The sequence below is a fragment of the Pithys albifrons genome, chromosome 6 (assembly GCF_047495875.1).
Source record: "Pithys albifrons albifrons isolate INPA30051 chromosome 6, PitAlb_v1, whole genome shotgun sequence".
Taxonomy (NCBI): Eukaryota; Metazoa; Chordata; class Aves; order Passeriformes; family Thamnophilidae; genus Pithys; species Pithys albifrons.
This window is the reverse complement of record NC_092463.1, coordinates 12,927,452-12,947,569: the sequence shown is the minus strand read 5'-3', so window position 1 is coordinate 12,947,569 and position 20,118 is coordinate 12,927,452. Positions and strand designations below refer to the sequence as shown.

The following is a 20,118-nucleotide window of genomic DNA, read 5'->3' as shown; positions in this document are numbered from 1 at the left end:
AATGCCATTAATGGTTTAAGTAACTTTAATAAGAAAGGATTTGTTGCTTACTAGCTTGAAATTATACATAACGACTTTCAATCAGTAAGGAAAAAACCCCAAGATAAGCTATCCACAGAGGTAATTTTAAATATATTTGTAGACTTGTAGATCTTTTTATGCCACTCATTAGATAACAAAAGTAATCCACATCCTGAGATCTAGCCAAGAAAATCTAGGATTGGAGTTCATGCAGAGACTAATCTGTGTAGATTAAATAGCTGTATTGTCTTTCTCCCTGCATTGTAGGTTTTGGCAGCATACCCTCAAACCAGATTTAAAACAGAAGAATGTGTTGCATTTCAATCCTGCCCCAGAAACACTAGTTTTCCCATACCAGGCCACAGGAACCTGTGCTCTTAGCAAATGACAGTGGCTTGATGGTCTGCAGGTGCAACCCTGGGGGGTGCTCTCAGTGATGGCTGTGCACTGACAATGCCCTCAGCAGTCATTTCCTTCACAGTGCTCCATCCCACAAAGCTGCCCCAGTCTGGCAATCACAGCAGCAAGGGATATTATCTGTGTTATGCAGGTATCCAACCTGGGCTCTGCACAGACAGAACAGGTTCAAACCCCTTCCAGGAGACCCAAAGCTGTTCTTTATAGCATGTGACTCATTAACTGTGAGCAGCTGAGACAGTCCAGGTAGAAAGATGCTTTTGGAGCTGGCTGCTTTGTTCAAAGAGAGTTTCACAAAAATGGTATGTTTGCTCTTCTGGAATAGGCACACTGAAGATGGAGAAGATCTGTTAAGCAACCAAGACATTTTATCTTGGCACAAGCCAAGCATAGTGTTGTGTCAGACATCCAGAATCTATTGAAAGACAGAAGTATGGTGAGATCCCTGATCCAGCTGGGAGGTTGAATTCCAGGGTTTGTGGAAGAGCAGGTATTTTTTCTTTCAAACAAAAATTTTTGAGAAAACTCTGGGCCATGTACTGCCTGTAATCTATAAAACATTATGTGATGAATCCATCCTCATGGGTTCTTCTTTGCTCACAATAAAGAGATAAGATAGTTAGATGTGGATAAATGATACTATTTTTATCATATTGCTGGAGTTCACATTGCCCAGCACGTGTGGGATGGGAACCTGTAGCTTTCATGGCACCCAGGGGAGATGGGGATGGTGCCTTTTGGTGGGTAGTACAAAGCTGTGCAGGGAATGGTCATGCTGGGTTGCCTCCTGCATGTCTTCTGGTGTGGACACTGAGCCGTGTGTGCAGCCAGGCACTTATCTGGCTTTTATTGCACACTAATGTTCTCCTCCCAGCCATTCCATCCTCAAGATGTTTTTCCATCCCCTTTAATCAGATTAACCAGCTGCTCATGCTCTAAGGACACTAACTTTGTGGGATGTACTTCGGACTGTGGTCTGTCTCATCTTCCTATTTACTCCCTTGACAGCTGTGTGCCTGAAGCAAGGGGATTGTGTCTGTCTTGACTTGCTGGGGCACTAATACTCTATTTTCTGAGCACTGCACCTGTGTTTCCTCCAAAATGGGGCTTGAGGTGGTATCTTCCCTAGGGACATGGCAGAGGCAGACTTTACTATCTACTTCAGACTGGTATCATCTTCCAAAACTTCTTAAGAGTTGATTTTTTTTACATCTCTCAGGGTGACATTGGGCACTGTGGCATGGTAGTAAGAGATTGAGATGGTACTTTTGAAGAGGACAAGCTGCCACCACAGTTGAGGCTCCAGCTTCTTAGAAAGGATTTGGTGAGCAGATTATTTGCTGCTAATTTGCTGTAAATAAGAAGTAAAATGGGTGTGTGAAAATGACCAGGATTTCCCATACTCATGTGGGGTCTGTTCTCTTACTCTGATTTTAAGATGACATACCTCTGGTGATGTAAGCCAAATTTTTCATTTGTATCCACAATCCATACATATAGTACTAAATGTGTGTGCAAGCCAAGGAACAAATATTTCCATTGTTGTGCTTGCAATCTGAAACTAAAAGAACCCAGTAAAGCCTTGAATAGCATCAAATATATCCAAACCAAAGCATAGAAGACTTTTCCACAAATATGTGCATTTCAGAGTGCCTGTTACTCTACTCTTAAAACAGACCCAGAGCCAATTGCCAATGAAATCAGCAGTGACCGTACCAATCAGATATTCAGCAAAGAACCAACGCAGTGTTTACAGAACAAAGTCTGGGCTCCACTCTGCTACATAGTGCTTAGAAGCAGTTGCCATCACTACCTTTTTTTTTTCTGTTGTTCTTCAAGTTCTTCTAGCTTTACAATAACTGGACTTGTGAAGCAGTAGTTACTGGGAACATGCATATATCTTCCCTTATAAATTATTTCTGAAACACATGTTTTAAGTAGGGGAACAAAGATATGTGAACTAAAGGGCTGTAACTGTTTGTGTGCAGTTATTTTTTATGAAGTAACTTGGGTTTGAATTACAGATTCTTTTACTCTGGTATTTACTACAGCATGAAAGTATTGATTTTGTTTCCCTCAGCATCAAACACTGCTTTTAATAAGAGTTTATTTGCATACAGCTAATATCTGTGATGCTGTGCTTGTTGCTATATTGTTTCTACAACAAACATTAGCTACAGAAAATGAGCCAAGGTACCTGTTCCCACCTCCTACCTCGTCCATACCAGAGCTGTAAGTGTGATCAGGTTAACATTTACCGCACTTCTTTTGCACTGCTGTTGCACAGTTTTGCACTTTCTGTCTGGTTTTACGTGTGCTTGTAGCACTGTGTTGCAGGTGTATTTGCACTTTACAGAGGTTGGATAAATGGTGATATGATCATTACTCATTTACCTTAATCACTAATGATAAAGCTGGCCAAATTTTTAAAAGGAAAACTAGCATTAAGCTAGGCAGCCTCCTGAAATATAACTGCTTACATGCAGAATTCTCTTTTTGCCTAGAAATAATAATGTTCCATAGAATGCCTATTTATGAAAAAAGGTTATAATTTCTTCCTCTAATAATAACTGAACACAATTGTCAGAAACAGTGAAACAGAAATATTTTAATTTTATAGTCTGAAAGGTCTTCTGGAAACATAAGCTTTTGTTAAAGCACTTCTCAGAGTATTTCTTTAGATCCATCTGTCAAAGGAAGATATTAAAATGGGCGTTCTTTATCTATTTATATATTATGGGCCTAATTTGACAGCTTCTTCTTAAGCATATTTCCTGTTGCTTTCATGGCCCTTCTGAAACAAAGATGATACCATGTAGGAACGATTCCTGGTACATTTTTTTACTCTTTATGGCTGATTATATTCTGCACACCACACTTTCTAGGCTTTATGTGCATCAATATTTAGCAGCACCAACTCCTAAGTGCAATCACATTGTCGCACTATCAGCACTGACTCAGAAACATTATCATCTCACTCCATCTTCTATGCTCAAGTCTCCCTGCCAAAGTTCAAGTTTCTGTCATATTCTCATTAGATGCTTATGCCATGTCTCTTTTCAGCATCCTTTGTTCATGGATGGATGCAGCAGCATGTCATTACATTCCTAAAAAGTGCTTAGCTGACTAGAGAGAGAAGGAAGCTGGAAAGCCCTGCCCCACAAAGCCTTGCTTCTCTATCATGGTGCAAGGGAGCGTCATGACATTGTCCCTCTGGAATGGAGCTGTACTGTCAGCCTGAGCACATCACCTCGTTTGAACTCATACAGTATATAAAGTTAGGAAAGAGGTTTTATTTTATCCAAGAACATCCTCATGAAAGGAGTTTTGAGTCATTTCACAGATTCTGAAAACTCTGCCATGAAACACTTATTCAGGCAGAACTATTGATGGGAAGATCCCTATTACAGCCAGAATATTTTCACTCCTAAAAATCATGAAAAACCTGATACATATTATCACATTTTGAATGAAGGATTCTATGCAGTAGGGTTTTAATTATCTCACTGTTGCCAAGTTTTGCTTTCAACATCTCAGTGGAACATTTTTACCAGGCCTATTAGGTAATGCACACAACTTGCAGGCACAAATTCACTATCTCCTATTCAGTGTCCTCATGGTAGACCTTGCCAATGTCACAGATGTTCTTTTTTCTGTAAATTCCATCAGCCATGGTCTGGAAGCCATGGCTTTGTTGTTCTGTTCATCTCTGCTTTGTGTGCATTTGTTATAGCTGGTCATTACCCTTTAACAAAAACCTGTCTGTTTCTCTTCTTTTTTTAATAAAATTTCCAAGACAAATTGAAGGAAGATCATTCTCTGCTGTGGGCCAATTTTGACCTTTTTATAAGCATCAGAAACATTTTCATAATTTAAGATGGGAAAGTGTGTATTGTCAAAACCAGTGAATATGGATTTTTTCCCTCCCGAACCTTAGAACAAGTCAGTTATATAGATTTTGAAATGCTTATTTCATATAGACCTCCTTCTAACGCGATAGTTCACATTTTGTCATGTCAAAAGGGAAAGTTCTAAAATTTATGAATCTTTCAAGTGCTACTTCCCATAGGACATTAAGCACTTAATATTTTCCAAAGATTTGAAGATCCCAGGGCCATAATAAAATTATTTGACCTCAAGTCTGTTTCATGGAAGTCTTGCCCTAAGAAAAGATATAAACTTAACCAGCGACTGAAATCTGGACTGACTCTCCAATCCTCAAATGAATGATTACCGCAGAGCATCTCAGTTGAGGTGGAAGCCTGAGGGCACATTGAGGCTGCTGTCACCATTTAAGGCTCCTGCTGCAAATCCACTGCCAAGGAATGACCAGTTCATCCATTATAGTGGATCCTTTGGTCATTCCTATTTTATTGCCTTTCTTTCAGTATTGCTTAAGAAACAGTCCTTTATAAATCAGAAGATTAACGACATCACCTAATTGGTTTTGCTATCCTTGGAGATGATGGGCCAAATTAATCCCTGTTAGAGCTCCATTAATCTTTATGGATTTACACCCAAGATTAATTCATCCCCATGATACTAATCACTTGCTGTGTGGTCTGTGGAAAATCACTTAAATTTGCATGTTGGTTTTCCATTCCAGATGGAAAATGACGGCAATAACTCTGAGTTCAGTGAAGATAAATGCTTCAAACATTCCTAGGATTGGTTAAAATGGAAGACAGTTTTTAATAAAATCCATATTTTGTTTCTGAATGTTAGTTTCAGTTTGTAATTGTGTTCTCACTTGTTAGTGGAACTTGGATAGAAAGGTTACTCTGTGGGGCTACGGATGTTCCTGTATTTATACTGAGTAAAGTCTTGGTACTGTAGAGCTTGGAGGAAATTTATCCACTCATTATCCCAGTCCCAGGGTGTCACACTTCAGGTTTTACAGAAGTCACACATGCACACCCAGAGGCATAATTTGGCCTTTCACATTTCTGCTTCATTTAGGCCAATTCTACAGCTGTTCCCCAGTGAGAATCTCACTGAAGATAGCTGGAATTTTGCTTAAGTAAGGATTACAGGATTAATCCCTCTATCTCCAGTCATGTTTATTTTGGCAGTCATTTATCTTAGAGATCTCCAAAGCTCCCTAGCTCAGGTTCTCTCTGTTCTGCTCACAGATATGCATCTAACTGCACCTCTCATGGGTTAAAGTAGCAATTGCATTTTCCAAGGGGCTTCTATATTTGCAGAAAAACGTCCTGGTAATGCCACCAATTAGATAAAACTGGTACTTCTCACAGATAATAGAAAAGAAACTGCTGATAAGCATTTCAGCAATTTATTTTAGCTGAGACCCATTCTTGAGGTGAGTAACAAGCAATCCATCACTTAGATAACAAAAAGTACACTTGAGTTTTACAACCCATTCCCTTTGAATAACCCTAGGCACTATTACTCAACCAGAAAATACCAATGTTGAAATCTGTTCTTCTCCATTTATGCATATTTAATGTGTTCAATTGCCTATAATATTAGCAAATATAGGCACATTATAACATATAAATAAAGTAGGTAGAAGATCACTTGTTGTGATCTTTTCTAGTGAGAAACTGTAGAGTAAGATTTAAGGCTCTTTGAAAAAAGAGAGGGTGCAGCATGTTTGCTAAAGAAATAATTATAGGGTTTTGACTTTTATTTGATACAGCACATTTGCTGTGTAAGTGTAAGTATCTTTCAGCTATGCATTTTATTTTATTCATAATTTCCTCTTAATTCTAGAAATATGAAACTGTTTTACCTACTTACTGGAATTTGAATGGACATGCTAAACATACACTAAAATCATCGTCAATTATTTATTTGAGTTGGCAAGGAAAAATACTTTTAAAGTTTAATGAAGCCAGCAGTGATACACAGTTTCCTGTTGCTGAGCAACAATACTAGTGGCCAGTAATTTTAAAGTAGAAGAATACAGTATAATCATGTTGATGCCTCAGGGCTCCATTGTACCTCCCTCAGTAAAACTCAGGGGAGCAGGCTCAAAGGGTGCCCAGTACTGCTTCAATTCACTCCATTTCTCATGAAGAAGTAGCAGCTTGCAGGTCAGAAGGGGAAGCTTGTGGAGAGCCCCCAAAAACCACAGGTCCCAGAAAGTCCTGAGGAAGAAAGTTCTCACCTCCTTCATGGCAGAAACAACTAAAGGAGTTGAGTTAAATTGAAAGTGAAGCTTGAAAGAGATGTAGGAAAAAATTGAATGCTATATAGACAGTTAACTGGTACTTCTTGGATTTCAAGGATAAAGAGTCATTAAACAAAGTAAAAGGCAGAACACAAATTTGTTTAAAAGAAAAGCTTTTGCATAATGCATAGGTAATCTGTGGGACCATGTCAGAGTGCTACTGAGGCCAAAAGCATAGCAGATTCGGACAATGACTAGCACTAACACAGGTGATCAAATCATCATTAGACGCATGAGGTAGAAGATTTTTTTAAACAAGGAAAAAAATACCTACACACACATTTTTGCTTGAGTTTGTCTCACAGATGTGTGTGTGTGTGTGTGTGTGTGTGTGTGTGTGTGTGTGTGTGTATCTATCTCCAAATATCTGCTTCCTGGGACTAAACAACTAAAGAGCAAAACTGGGGAGGAAATTCTCCTGAGGACAAGCTATTTTATAAATGCTTGTTGTGTGGCAAGATGAAGTCCACCTGGTACTGGGCCAGTTAGAGCAGAGATCCAGGTTAACCTGGTAGCTCTTGTTCATGCAATGCTCTGTAGGGATGTCTCCCTGAAGGATGGCTCTTTCTTTGGCCTACTGTCTTTTTATTTGGGCCAAATCCCCATTTGGTGGGACCAGGGTCAGAGAGACAGAAGACTTCACACAGGAGCTCTCTGTGGCCTCTGTGGTTTTGCAAGTGAAAGAGAAGCCTTCCCACTTGGAAAGACCACTGAAGTTAGACACTGACTTGATTGAGTCTGTCCGAACATGTGCCTTATCCATAAATGCAGTTCCAGCTGTAAGGCAGCCCTGTGGGGAGCTGTGCAGGACTGGAAGGAGCAGAGCAGAGTGCTGCTGTTTCCTTTACCACCAGTTTCTATTTTCCCCTGATAATAAAGGGACTGAAAATGTACAGCACTACAACTCCTTATTTATTAATCACATTCCCCAATATAAACACCGGTGCAAAGCAGCACCGCATTCTCTTGATTTGTGTGTATTTTTGAAAAGAGTACTCTATGCCTACTGGGAATTATGGTTTTGAATGTTCCCTTTTTTGAACTCTCTGAGTCATATTCCCATCATTCCTATACCTCACAATATTTTTGTGTTGCCATAGTGACTACCAGTGAGGAAAGCACAGCCGAGTAACTTCAGGTTTTTACTGAACCCAAAATGCCTGCCAGACTGGACCTCTGCTTGAGTTTGTCTTACATCAAGGAGGTGATATGGACTAAACAGCACTTTTTCTTTTCATGTGATTCTTAGTTCCCTTCCAGCACAGAGATGATATTATCACCTGTCTGATCTAAAAGTCCTCTGATCCTAAATCTTCCAAAAAGGTCTGACTCTGTAAGTAGCTGTGACACTACACCAGCATTCTCATGGAGCAGCTAAATTAATTGAACTGCAACAGTAAAGTATGTGCTGCTCACTTGTATTTGTGCATGTCCTCCTCTTCTCTTGTTTTGAATTCCTTAGTCTTAGAAAAAGTTTGGACCAAATTTGTGTTCCTGAACACCTCCCTCTGTTGGACACAGATCTAAATGTCACAGCTTTCTCAAATGTCACACTACAACACTTTAGCAGAATGGCAAAACTGAGTTTCCTAAGTGTGAAGTTATCATTTTAAACTTTGTGGTTTAGGTTCTGGAATATAGATATGTTTATGTATATGTATATACATTAATATTTTATATTTTTACTAAAATAGATAGTCAGGCCATCAAGGTTAGTGATAATTTTCAATGCCTGTTTAGAAAACTGTGCTGCTAAGAAATAAATCATAGTAAATGATCCCTCTTTAGAAGGGAAAGGGATAACAGAATGCTTTTATGTGCAGGTATCTGTGAATGCAGAAAAAAGAGGCAGAAATGCCTTTCATCTCATACAAGGGAATAACATAAACACATACAAACATTCAATTCCTTCCCTAGCAGTACTTTATGTTATGAAAACAAATATAGGCTGAGCTTACTTTAAAATATTTTCAGATGGGCTGATTACAGATGCTCAGAAGCATCAAACACCATAAAGTTACCCTTTCCATAGGTGTACATGTTTCCCTGTTAAACAGCAAATAGTTGCTTTTAAATGAAGGCAAATACTTCAGTCAGTGTGAATTGCCTTTTTATTTAATCAGCTTGTCCACCACCATTATAGGAGTGGATCCAAAAGAGGGAACACAGTAGAAAAATGAAAACCCAGGCAACTCAAGTACAATTTTGGAAGTGGACAATGAGGACACCCCATTCCTAATGCCTTCTCAAGCTTTTGGAGTTTCACTATTGAAACTCTGATAGTGATTTTGCCAAGTTTTAACTCTAATTTGTACCCTCATAAGAGAGAAAGAGGCATTAGCTCATTTTATAACAAGCACTAGTGGACTTGCTTCGTGTTGACGTGACCTGACACACACCAGTGACTGTGAGAAGAAAGGCTGATTCTCCATCACTAGACCCCAGAGTAGTATCACTGTACGCATGAGTGCTCAGAAAAGTGACTTTTCAGTATATTAACTTTATTTTCTGATACAACATTAACTAAACTGTTTTCGTCATCACATGCTCTTGAGGGTGGTAGGAATATATTGTCAGTGACTTAAATGGGGGAAAATTGATGGCCTCAGAACAAAAAAACCCCAAAACAAAACAACAAAGAGCAATATCTTAATTGATATTACTTCAGCTTGACAGCAACTGAGAGAGATTTTTTAAGTAATTTGGATTATTTCAGGTATGCCAGTCAATTACTTGTGAACATCTTGTGAGAAGAACAACATCAGAATGCCCACTGAAGTGAGCCTGCAGCTACTGTTCCCCAGAAAAATTACTGGACTGGGCAATAACTCCCAGGAAAGCTAAGCTGGAAAAGACCTTTAGAGTTCATCTAGTCAATCTGGCCCAAGGCAGGATCAGCTATATCACATTAAGCAGGACATAAATTTGTCTAAAATTATTTCAGAGATGTTTTGTGGGTGCTCTGTTACTTCCTGGGGCAGCTTACCACAGCACTTTACTGATCTTACAATTGGAAAGAGTTTTTTACTCTAATGTCTAACCTGAATGAGAACCTGTCCTGATACAATTTGAACTAAGCTTAATGTTCTAACTGAGGAGTTATAATGCTGAATAGGGTGGAAGGATTTCTTCACACATTTTCAGGATTATTTATCCATGGAATTATATTGCTTGCCTTTTCCACTCTGCATAACACAGCTCAATATTTGGTTTGTGGTCTACCCTCAGTCAAAGTATTTCCAAACCAGTTAATACCTACCTTCCAGCAGATAATTTCTGTCTAAATGTAGTGCCTCGTACTGATCCTTAGTACATTTTATCTTGCTTTTACAGATAGTTCCTCCAGGCTGCCACGATATTTTAAAAAAATTAATCTGCCTATTGACTAGCATACTTGCAGAGCTTCCAAGCTGTGACCGGCACATCTACTAAGTATGTCTTATGTTTCCTTTTTCAGTCACTAATGAAAATGTGGACTATAATGAGACTAAGGAGAAAATCATGCAGAATCATATTTCATATCTCCTTCCATTTTTGTCATTGCTTAGGCATGATTACCTGAGCAGTCTTACACCTGTTTGAGCAGGTGTAGCAGGGTCAGCAAGGCTGTGTTTCCTCATTTGCTTTTGAGAGTGCCAAGGGTGTGCAGAAAGTCTTACTGAAGTCAAGTTACATGACACCAACTGCCTTTCCCCTGTCCACAGTGCAGTATAGGCATGAGAAGAACTAATCTGGTTTGACAGACTTCATTCTTACAATGAAAACTGAATGCTACCTACTTCCCCTTTATCATCCAGGCACTCATAAACAGTTTTTTTAAAAAAATCCCAAATTTGGGGGCAGGAATTTAATTTAATCAGACTGATCTGTTATCTCCTATTCCTTTTTTTTCCCAGTTTTAAAGACAGGTCCAATGCTTTCTTACTTCCAATCATATGACATCCTACACATCTAGTCACTCAGAGACTGTCCTGGATCAGTCTGCACTTTAAGCAGCATAGGATGAAATTAATGCATCCAGCTAATTTGGAAAAAATTATCTGATTACAGTACAGCCATGCAATGAATCAAACTGCAGAACTAATTGATCCTAATAACTATCACATATTTGCTAGATTAGTTTTCAGCTGGATTAGTTCCCTGTCCAGACCCCTGCAGGCCCTTACAAATCACTGTGGCAGTGGGATGAAGGAAGGCAGTGAGGAGGTGGGAATGGAGTGAAGCAAGGAGGATGCAACTATATTTTTCAGAAACAGCATTGTCTTAAAATGTTTGTTGAAACACATCTTTAGTGAAGACAGATACAAAAAAGTCATTAATCACTTGTGCCTTCCTCATGTCATCTGTCAACAGTTTTAGTGCGCCCTTGAGTAGTGGACCAGCACTCTTCTGGCCTTTTTTCTATGCATTTGTAGCATGACATCTTGTAACCTCACTGTCCCTACTTGTATATCATATTTTGCTTTTTCCTTCTGATTTTATATCAACCTACTGTTACTCTTCATCTGTATTTATGTGGAACAGTTCAATCCCTTTCCACATACTTTCCTCTGGTCAGGTCAGAAAGGGGCTTGTGATGAAGCCAGAAACTTTATTACTACATTTCCTCTCCTTTCTCTACACTGGCATAACTTGAGTTTCTGAGCTCCAAGGGAAAACATGCAGAGATGGAAAAACCTGTATTTCAGTATTCATAAGCCATATTTCCTAATTTCATGTGGAAGGAAATGGTGAATGAATGACAGAGCAAACACTTTTCATCAGATGAATGGAAAAAGTACAAAATGCTAAATCATTTCAAGACTCTCTTCTAATTGTACTGCTTGAATATGAGGTAACTCCAAGTAGGACATAGCCCATGGAGGATACGAGCATGAGAGAAAAGGACATTTTTTTCCTTCAGCCCTCTAGCAGTTCTGGTCTGCACAGTAGAGCTGAATGTAAACAGATATTTGCTCTGCTTCTGGACTCTAATTGCATAATTTTCCACATGTTCACATGTATAACAGCTGAAAATCATGAGTCATATGTATTCTTTTCCAGCATAAAGTATTATTTACTCCTTATTCTTGGATGGTCACTGAATGACATTTAATGTCATTTGTAAAGTTGGAAAAATGTCCTTTGCCACAGTCTTATATGGGTTTTCTTTAACACATCTTACTCATACGAAATGAATGCCATCCACTTCTTTGAAATGTCTTTATTTTCTTAATTGTTCATATGACACTAAATCATATCAATATTGCAGAACCTTTCGCCCCTGCAGAAATGATTGCTGAGTAAGAACACAGCTGCTGATGTCTTGAAATAAAAACTGTCATGAAGGAATGATTTATTGATGTTTAAATCTGACAAATGTGGATCCACGGTTCTGACTTTGAAAAAAGACTGATTAGTCGAATGGAGTCTCTGATGAGCATTAAACAGCTAGGTTATTTGTCATTATTTCCATATATAGTGCCACAAAACTATATAACACTTTTTCTAACAAATAAAAAGAATTAAAGTCAAGACTTCAGCTGAAGCTGATGGTACTCCGCAAAGTTACATGACAGGAAGAGTTGGCCCTTGGCCTATTCCAGCGGTCCCTTAGTCTGGGGGAACTCATTCACCTTAACCTTGGAATCTTTGTCTGAAGGGATGGTTTGAAGAAAAGATGCAAAATTCTTCAGTGCGAGATTACTCAGATGTCTATAAAATATATCACAAGCTGGTTATGCCCAAAACATTCATTTAATAGCTACTGATAGGCAAACGAGCTGTTTAAGGGGAAGAATTCAAAGGAAAAGGCACAGGCCACTGCATGACAGAGCTGCAGGCTGATATTTAGAGCAAGTTCTTAACTTGGACTGCACAATGGTCACACAGTGTCCCTTGGCAAACCCTAGTCCTTCATCAGCCAGGGCACACCACCAGGGTTTTCTGTTGTTAATTCTCTTGTTCATAGCTGCATGTGCTTGTATAATTTATGGCACAGAATTCATATTTTGGTTTTAGGATTCATTCTATTCTTTAGTCCAGCATTTATCCAGCACTGTCAGAAAGTGGTGGGACAATGATGGGCTATCTGGCATCAAAAAGTTGAAAAGAACTTGTCTTCTTGGCCTTTTTTTCTTGAATTATGTCTGCTAATGACAAAAACCTTTTTGTTTCCCTTCTTTCCCTTATCTATAGCTCTGGTTTTCTCTTGCTTTTTTGAAAGCTTGAGAGAGAAACATCAGGTGGTGAAATACTTAAGAATTAACGGGCTGCATCAGAAAGCATTTTTAAATTAGGTAACTTGGTATCTGAAACAAATGCACGATTGTTCTTCATGCTTGGATGGCTGGCAGCCAGGCAGCAGGGCCAGGAATATTTCTCAGGGTTTCATTCAGACACTGTCATTATTGCCCCTATTACTTTTTCCTCTGTCTAGGACTCTCTTGAATGCCATCACCAAAGAAAAGAATGCCACGCATGGCTTCCCCCTAAGTAGGATTAGTAAGTCTACACCTTGTACTTGCTGGCAGAGGTGTTTTAAGAACAGCCAGCATTCTTTCCCCAAAAGCCAAATATTTTATTATTGTATGGACCTGATCCTGCCATTTAAACTGTAATGCCTATTCATGTTTCTGGGCAATTCAATGGAGGCTTCTTTGGTTCAATCTCTTACTTTCTTGCATTTTATTTCTTACATTTTATGTGTCCAAAGGAGATCAAAAGTAGAATTCATCAAAATTTGTGGATGCACTTGCTGTGAACCTGCAGAAAGAAATCACTTTGAAAAAACACATGCAACCCAAAATTGCTTTGATCACTTTGTGGCCCTTCAGTGATTTCACAGACCAGAACAAAAACGTTTCTTCCAAGGCAAATCCTGTTCCAAAGTAAATAAATAGTTTAATTCAAAACTCTAGTTACCCACAAATATAAAAGCCACAGTCCACGCTGGAACCTAGTGTAAAGTAATGTTGAAAACTGTAGGAAAGGATTATTGCCTATTGCTTTTATCTCCATCCAGCCAAATTTAGATTAGCTGATAATTTAACTGTTTTCTTCCATCCCCAGATTGTACCTTGGGATCTTGAAACTGGGAAAGCAGAAATGAGCTGGAGGCAGCAAAACAAATGGAGGGACGAAGGTCTCAATGTAGGTGGTCTTGGGCTCTGGAAGATATCAAAGGAATCTGCAAGTGTAGTGGGCTAAATTTCTTGCCTGGCCCTTACAGGTCATCCTGCCTTCCACTTTCTTGATCCTCTACCAGCTCAGGGAAAGCTCATGGAAATTTAATGAGTTTGAAGCACTGAAGCATCTATTGTTCCCTGGAGAAATAACCCACAACATTCAAATGGAATATTGTCTTATTTCTTCCCCTACCTCTTCTGGTATAATTAATATTGTATTTTATGAATAATACAGGGTATGGATAAGCAAAACTTGAAGCTAGGTTACTTGAGGTAGCACATGGGCTTATGTTGTGACAGGAGGTAAGATTGCAACTAAACTCTCTGCAGCTACTTTCAATGGTTTCTTTAGTAGCATGAGTTAGCTTTTCCAATAAATTGCTCACTAAAAGCAAGCATAACATATGAAACCACAAAAAGAAATGCAGTATTTTTCCAACTATCTACCAGAAGATATTTGCCATAGTTAATTTTCCACATCTGGGCAAATTTCCAGTAACATAATTGCAAATGTAGAAAGTGTCATAAATGAGATTGGCTAGCCCCTTCTACCATTAATATACTGAATGGGTGTGGTGCTTTGTCTTATCCATACATTTTTATGTGTGCTTTGTTATTTACATGGCTGAGAGTAAATTTTCCTGGTACCCATCAGTTCCCACATGATGCCCTTAATTGTGCTGGATCCCAAAAAAGAGAAACTGTTACATGGGAAGATGGGAAATTAGGAATATCAGTTCTTCTAAGGCACAAGTTTAAATCACCATCCTATTGACCAGGGAATGTGAAATATAGTGCTGAGATCCTTCCCTCTGTTCACAGGCGCCATGGGTACCTGTTTGCAGAAGAGAGAGACTTCTTTCTCACAGTGTTGTTGATATATCCTTTGAACATATATCCTGTTTTCTACTGCTTCTAAGTTTTACACATTCTTGTGAATTGTTACAGTCCAATTAAAATGCTTGTTCTAAAAAGTGACCAGAATAACTATTGTAGCACCACTTTGTTAAAAAGTGACATTTTTTGTGTACACCTTAAATGATCAATTTGCTATTGTGTAATGTAATTGTAATTCTAAAGAAATATATATGCACTGGAGTTCACTCCAGTCTCACCCTTCAGTAATATAATTCAGAGGGCATAGATTTGTATAGCTGTGGCTTTGTATAAACCAGATATTAAATTGTAAAAATATATAACTTAAATATATGCATGAAATAGACCTCTGGAATATTTACTGTCATAGTAACATCTTTATAATCATAGCATAAAAATTAAAACAAAACCAGTGATCTCGGTCATGTGCAGGAATGTGTTGATGTGGTGCTAGCCATAAAAAAGAACTCTGTTTAATAGACACTGAAAGCATTTCCCAATGCCTACATGCCTGGAGCTTGCTGAGGTTTCACTGGGTGCAGAAAAGGTCCTGCTAGGAGGGAATTCCCCATAGGGAGTGACACAGACTTGGAGAGAGGATCCTCCTATGCCTTGAATAGTGAACTGGTTAAACTGCCAAAATTATTGTACCTGAAAGCAGAGGCCACTCTCACAAGACGTAGGATTTGTGCTCCTGAACACACAGATCTCAAAGAGCTTTGCTAGTGGAAGCTTTCATCCTCTACTGAGGGCTGAAGCCACCAAAAATAGTGTTGCAGAGCTGAGTTAGAATAGAAAACTTTTAAGGAGTAATTTTGAAGGCTGGATGGATCATTCCTTCGTATGATGCCATCCATCACTGCATTTTCTCACAATAATCTCTCAGAGTATTAATATCTCAGAAATACTGTTTTCAACAACACAAATTGCATAGAAGATGGAAAAGGAGTTGCATTCCTATGCATTTGTAGTGTATTTTGCTTCTCATCTGTTTAGTACCATAATGTTATACATGTGGATGCAGCAAGTCTGCAATTGGCCATTATGTACATTTCTGTGCATTTAACCCAACTTGCTAAGGGACCTTACAAAAATAAGGGTATTTCTACTGCAGGCACTATGCTTGAAAGCATTTCACAATAAACTCTACAAGTAATATCTTCAGTGTTTACAGGCAGGATAGTATAATGGTTAGTGCACTCACCTGGTAGTTATTCTGGTTTGATTCTGTCACAGGCTTCCCGGTGTGACTTTGGTTGTGTCATGTTTTCCCTCTCATTTTCCAAATAAGCAAAATAAAGCCAACATTTAGTTCAAAAAGATGGTGCAAGTCGGAAAGCATCAGTATTTGCTGAGCAGTCTCCCGTTTTTGAATGGGAAGAGTCATAGCTGGGGAAAGCATCACTCTTTTCATCTTCAAAGTCTTCTCTTTGTATTTATAAATTAACAATCTGCAAAGCAGTATTTTTTTCCTAGACAGAATGAATAAGAATATTCTTATTAATTATAGGGAAACTTCCACAATTTCAATATATGTCATTCAAAACAACATGATGTATACAAGCATATTGCAACATATTTTCATTTGGATTGTAAAACAGGCATACCTTTGATGGTTTCATCCCACATTTGTTATATTGTATTTTTAATGCACTCACAATGTGCTGGCATAATGGTGATCCTCCTCTTATACCCCATCTTTCCCACATACATGAACTGTGCTTTGTAGTGACATTCATGAAGCTCCCTGCTGTGGCTGAAACACTGGAGTCCTGCTACTTAGAATGAATGATTATTCCAGTGGTTGAAGTGTTTTCACAAAGGACAGTGGGGCGGCAAGGTATGTCTTCCTTTCCTACATCACACTAGCAGAGGAAATCCTTTTTTGAGCCTATGATGGGACCCTGACAGAGAACCCCACTCTAATACTTGGAGATAATCTTAGCGGTGTGGAAACGCCACTTCTGAAGAATGAAGCAAATTTATTCACTGCATGAAATTCTCTTAAGAAACCAAAATAACCTCTGCTGCTGCTTACTGAAGAGAAAGGGCATATAAATAAACAAATTTTAAAAAAATCAGTATAAATCAGGATTTCATCAGACTTTAGGAAGCTAAATTCAAAACGAACCCCAGAGCCCATCCCTTCCTAAATAATGATCTCATCCTACTAGTGCCTAAATCCAGGCATTGGTTTTCCCTTCCCTGGTGTTCCTGCTGTGTGCAGCCTGCTGCTGCTGCTTCTGCTTCTGCTTCTGCTGCTGCTGCTGCTGCTGCTGCTATTGGTGTTGCTGCTGCTGTTGCTACTGCTGGGCATAGTGCTGCCCAGTGCTGTCCCACTGGCTTATGCCAAAGCACCGTGTCCTCCAACACTGAGGCAGTGCCTGTGCTATGACACGAGCTTTCAGACTACCTAATTCTCAGTGCTGGTGATCAACAGCTGGAAGAGGTGCCCATTTCTCGTGTTTTGAACGAGTGGTAGATGATTCAGGGAGAAGCAAAGCACATGTATGGTTCCTTGTGTTTTGGATTGTAGTCTGGGCCCAGGCACCAAGTGTTGCAGTGCTTCGGCTTTTTAATGGTTGAAACATCTGAGTCACTAAGGAAAAGCAAAACTTGTAGAAATATACAGTTTAAAACCTTCCAGGCTCCAGCAGAGACTGGTGCATTAAGACTGTGAATGGTGAAATGGACTCTTACATCTTAAACAGAAACAGAGTGAGCTCCAAAACTGAGCTCAGCTCCCTTTGAACACGTTGCAGTAAACGTGACCTATCAAATGATTGCTAAAGAGCTTGAGGGGATCTTCAAAAGTTAGTCATGGTAAAATACATGCTATAATTATATCCACTGATAAATTTTAGCAAAACCAGCACATTTGCTGATGGTGCTAGATGCTTTGCCTGATTTCTCTAGTTACAATATATAGTCAGTGTGTTCAGCAGCCATCCAAGCTTTCTTGATGTGTTCAGCAGACAGGCATTGCACTGACTAAAAGAAGAACCCTTCAGCCTCTGCAGTGAACTGAGCCTTCACCTCTTGTAAACTCTGCACAGAAGGGCTCACTGCACCTGATGCCACTAAGCAGGTCGGCACAGCAGGCTTTGCCACTGACAGCCAAATCCCAGCGTCCTTTCCTTACCAAATGCCACTTTCTCACTCCCTGAGCAAGCCCACTGGAGGCAGTGGCATTCAGCACAGACCCAGGGGTCATGTATGAAGGGCAGATTGCCCAAGCCACCACCAAATGGTGAAAGCAGTCTGATTCTGTTTTCAGGAAGAAAGATACATGAAATATCAAAATTATCAGGAGCTGGACTTTGATGATCCTGGTGGGTCCCTTTCAACTCAGAATATTCTGTGGTTCTGTGATATTTGACTATAGCCCATTAAAAGGGTGTGAAAGCAAGTCTTCTTTGTCCTAACACTCCTGAAAATTCAGTTAGGGGTGGATAAAAGCTCTTTTGTTCTCACTTAGTAAACAGTTGTTTGTATTACACTACTCATAACAAATAACTAAATATATATGTTATAAAATAAAGCTGTCAGAAATGTAACATCACACAGTTTCTGACATGGCCAGCAGTCAGTATGCACAAATGTACAGCAACAAATACCTTGCAGACAGCTCAGCTCCACTATACTGCTCAGGATGCCACATTACATCTGTATGGTTTCCCATTCTCCAAAGAACTAGCTTTGATCTGTACAAATGATGAAAGCAATAGTTTACTGAAAAATGGACAATTAAAAGAAGTGGGTTTATTGTTTCACCACACCAGCAGAATTCTGAGAGATGCATTAGTGCATCCTTGAAATCCATTGTCCCATTGTTCCCACAGCCAGAATTTCTTTTCCATTTTGTGCCTTGTCATGCTGTTTAGTGTAATGAGATTGTAACAAGTCTCAAAATCATTAAATTATGAAAGTGTTTCCCTTTTCTAACCCTTGTCTTCAGAGTATAATGGCATCATAAAAGCATCTGGAGACTGGAGCTGAGATCATTTTCTGTCACATCTCTGAGCTGATTTGCAGCGTAGTGAGCTGAAAGGCTTCACTGACACCTTCACCTCTAGTTTTAGTGGGTAACCTATTGTAAGGTCTTAGATGTTGTGTTGTCCTTTAACGACAGATTAGATTTGGGTTTCTAAGTGCCTTTCAATTTCCACTTGCTGAAATGGAGCTGCATTGCCTCATTTTGGCCTTTCTTGTGCTTTGGCAAATGCCATAAAAGTTAGTGGGCATTTACTTCTATTACCTTTGCAGCACTCTCACTGACAACACATTTTTACTACAAACATAAAGCTTTTAGAGAGCCTAGATTTCACAGACCTTTTTGCTAAAACTTACACATCTGCAGGAGGTATAGGGTAAGGTAACATTGACATCTAATGGTGAGCAAACCTCTTGTGCCAAAACTATCTTGAGATGGTGGAAAATGAGTGCATTAATACACTTCTCAACCTTAAAAAGTAATCATGGCAACAAATTTTTAAAATTGAGAAAAATCTTAATTAAAAATTTTATTAAAAATCAGCTTAATTTTTCTATTGTTGCAATTTGTCAAAAATCCCATGCATATATATCTTCTTGTGTGTACAGTTTTTTAGAACAATATGGTACCTTTGAAAAGTTTTTTGGTTTATGAATGAAAAGGTCATGAGAAAACCTAAGGGCTCTGTGATAAGTTTCCAGTGGAGAAAGAATTGTGACTCATTTAAAACAGTAAGAAAATCTATTGGCTTTAGAATTTTTGAAGAATTTTCCTATGCTTTTTAATATCTAATTAAACTATCACGATTTTCTGCTATTTATAGTCCACAGTTATAAAATGCAGTTGTTTTGTAAGATGCAAGTTAAGCACATCAGTCTGGATAAGTACTTGTGCTGGAGATGACTTCAACTCTACCAATATTGGCACTGGTAATTCAGGAGGGAGCACTTCTCACTCTGCTTTAATATGGAACTGATATCTCTGCCTAATTTTATAGCATACTTTTGTGTTAGCACTGCCATGGTTTAGTGGTTGGTGAAAAGGCTCCCATGTACCAAACCCACGCCTGTAAATGGATACACATGATGGAACTGCCTTGAAAAAAGTTCCTGAGAGGACTGAGGCCTGAAGATGTGATATTTTAATGCTTCAGCATTTTTCAGGATGAAATGCGCTATTTTTCTTAGTCCCTTGAGGAGTTTTAAATAAAAATGTCTTTGAGTCACTGGACAGTTCAACATCCCTTAGGACAGGAATTGAAGCCCCAAAAATACCAAATCTTTTTACACTATTACTAGCTACCAGTTTTGTACCACTGCCCTTCTGTCACCATGAATGGCTATTAAGAACATAACTAGACAAAACCCACAGTAAAGCTATTTTAATATCATGTGTTGTCAAAGTGTATCATTCTTCAAACTAAATAGTTAAAACTGTACAAAACAGCTTAA

General features: G+C 38.9%; 1 protein-coding gene across 1 annotated transcript in view; it reads left to right on the top strand.

Annotated features, from left to right (window-relative positions):
- The window catches only part of EML1 (EMAP like 1), a 123,810-nt gene that overhangs the window by 22,835 nt on the left and 80,857 nt on the right, over positions 1-20,118 (top strand). The window lies entirely within an intron of this gene.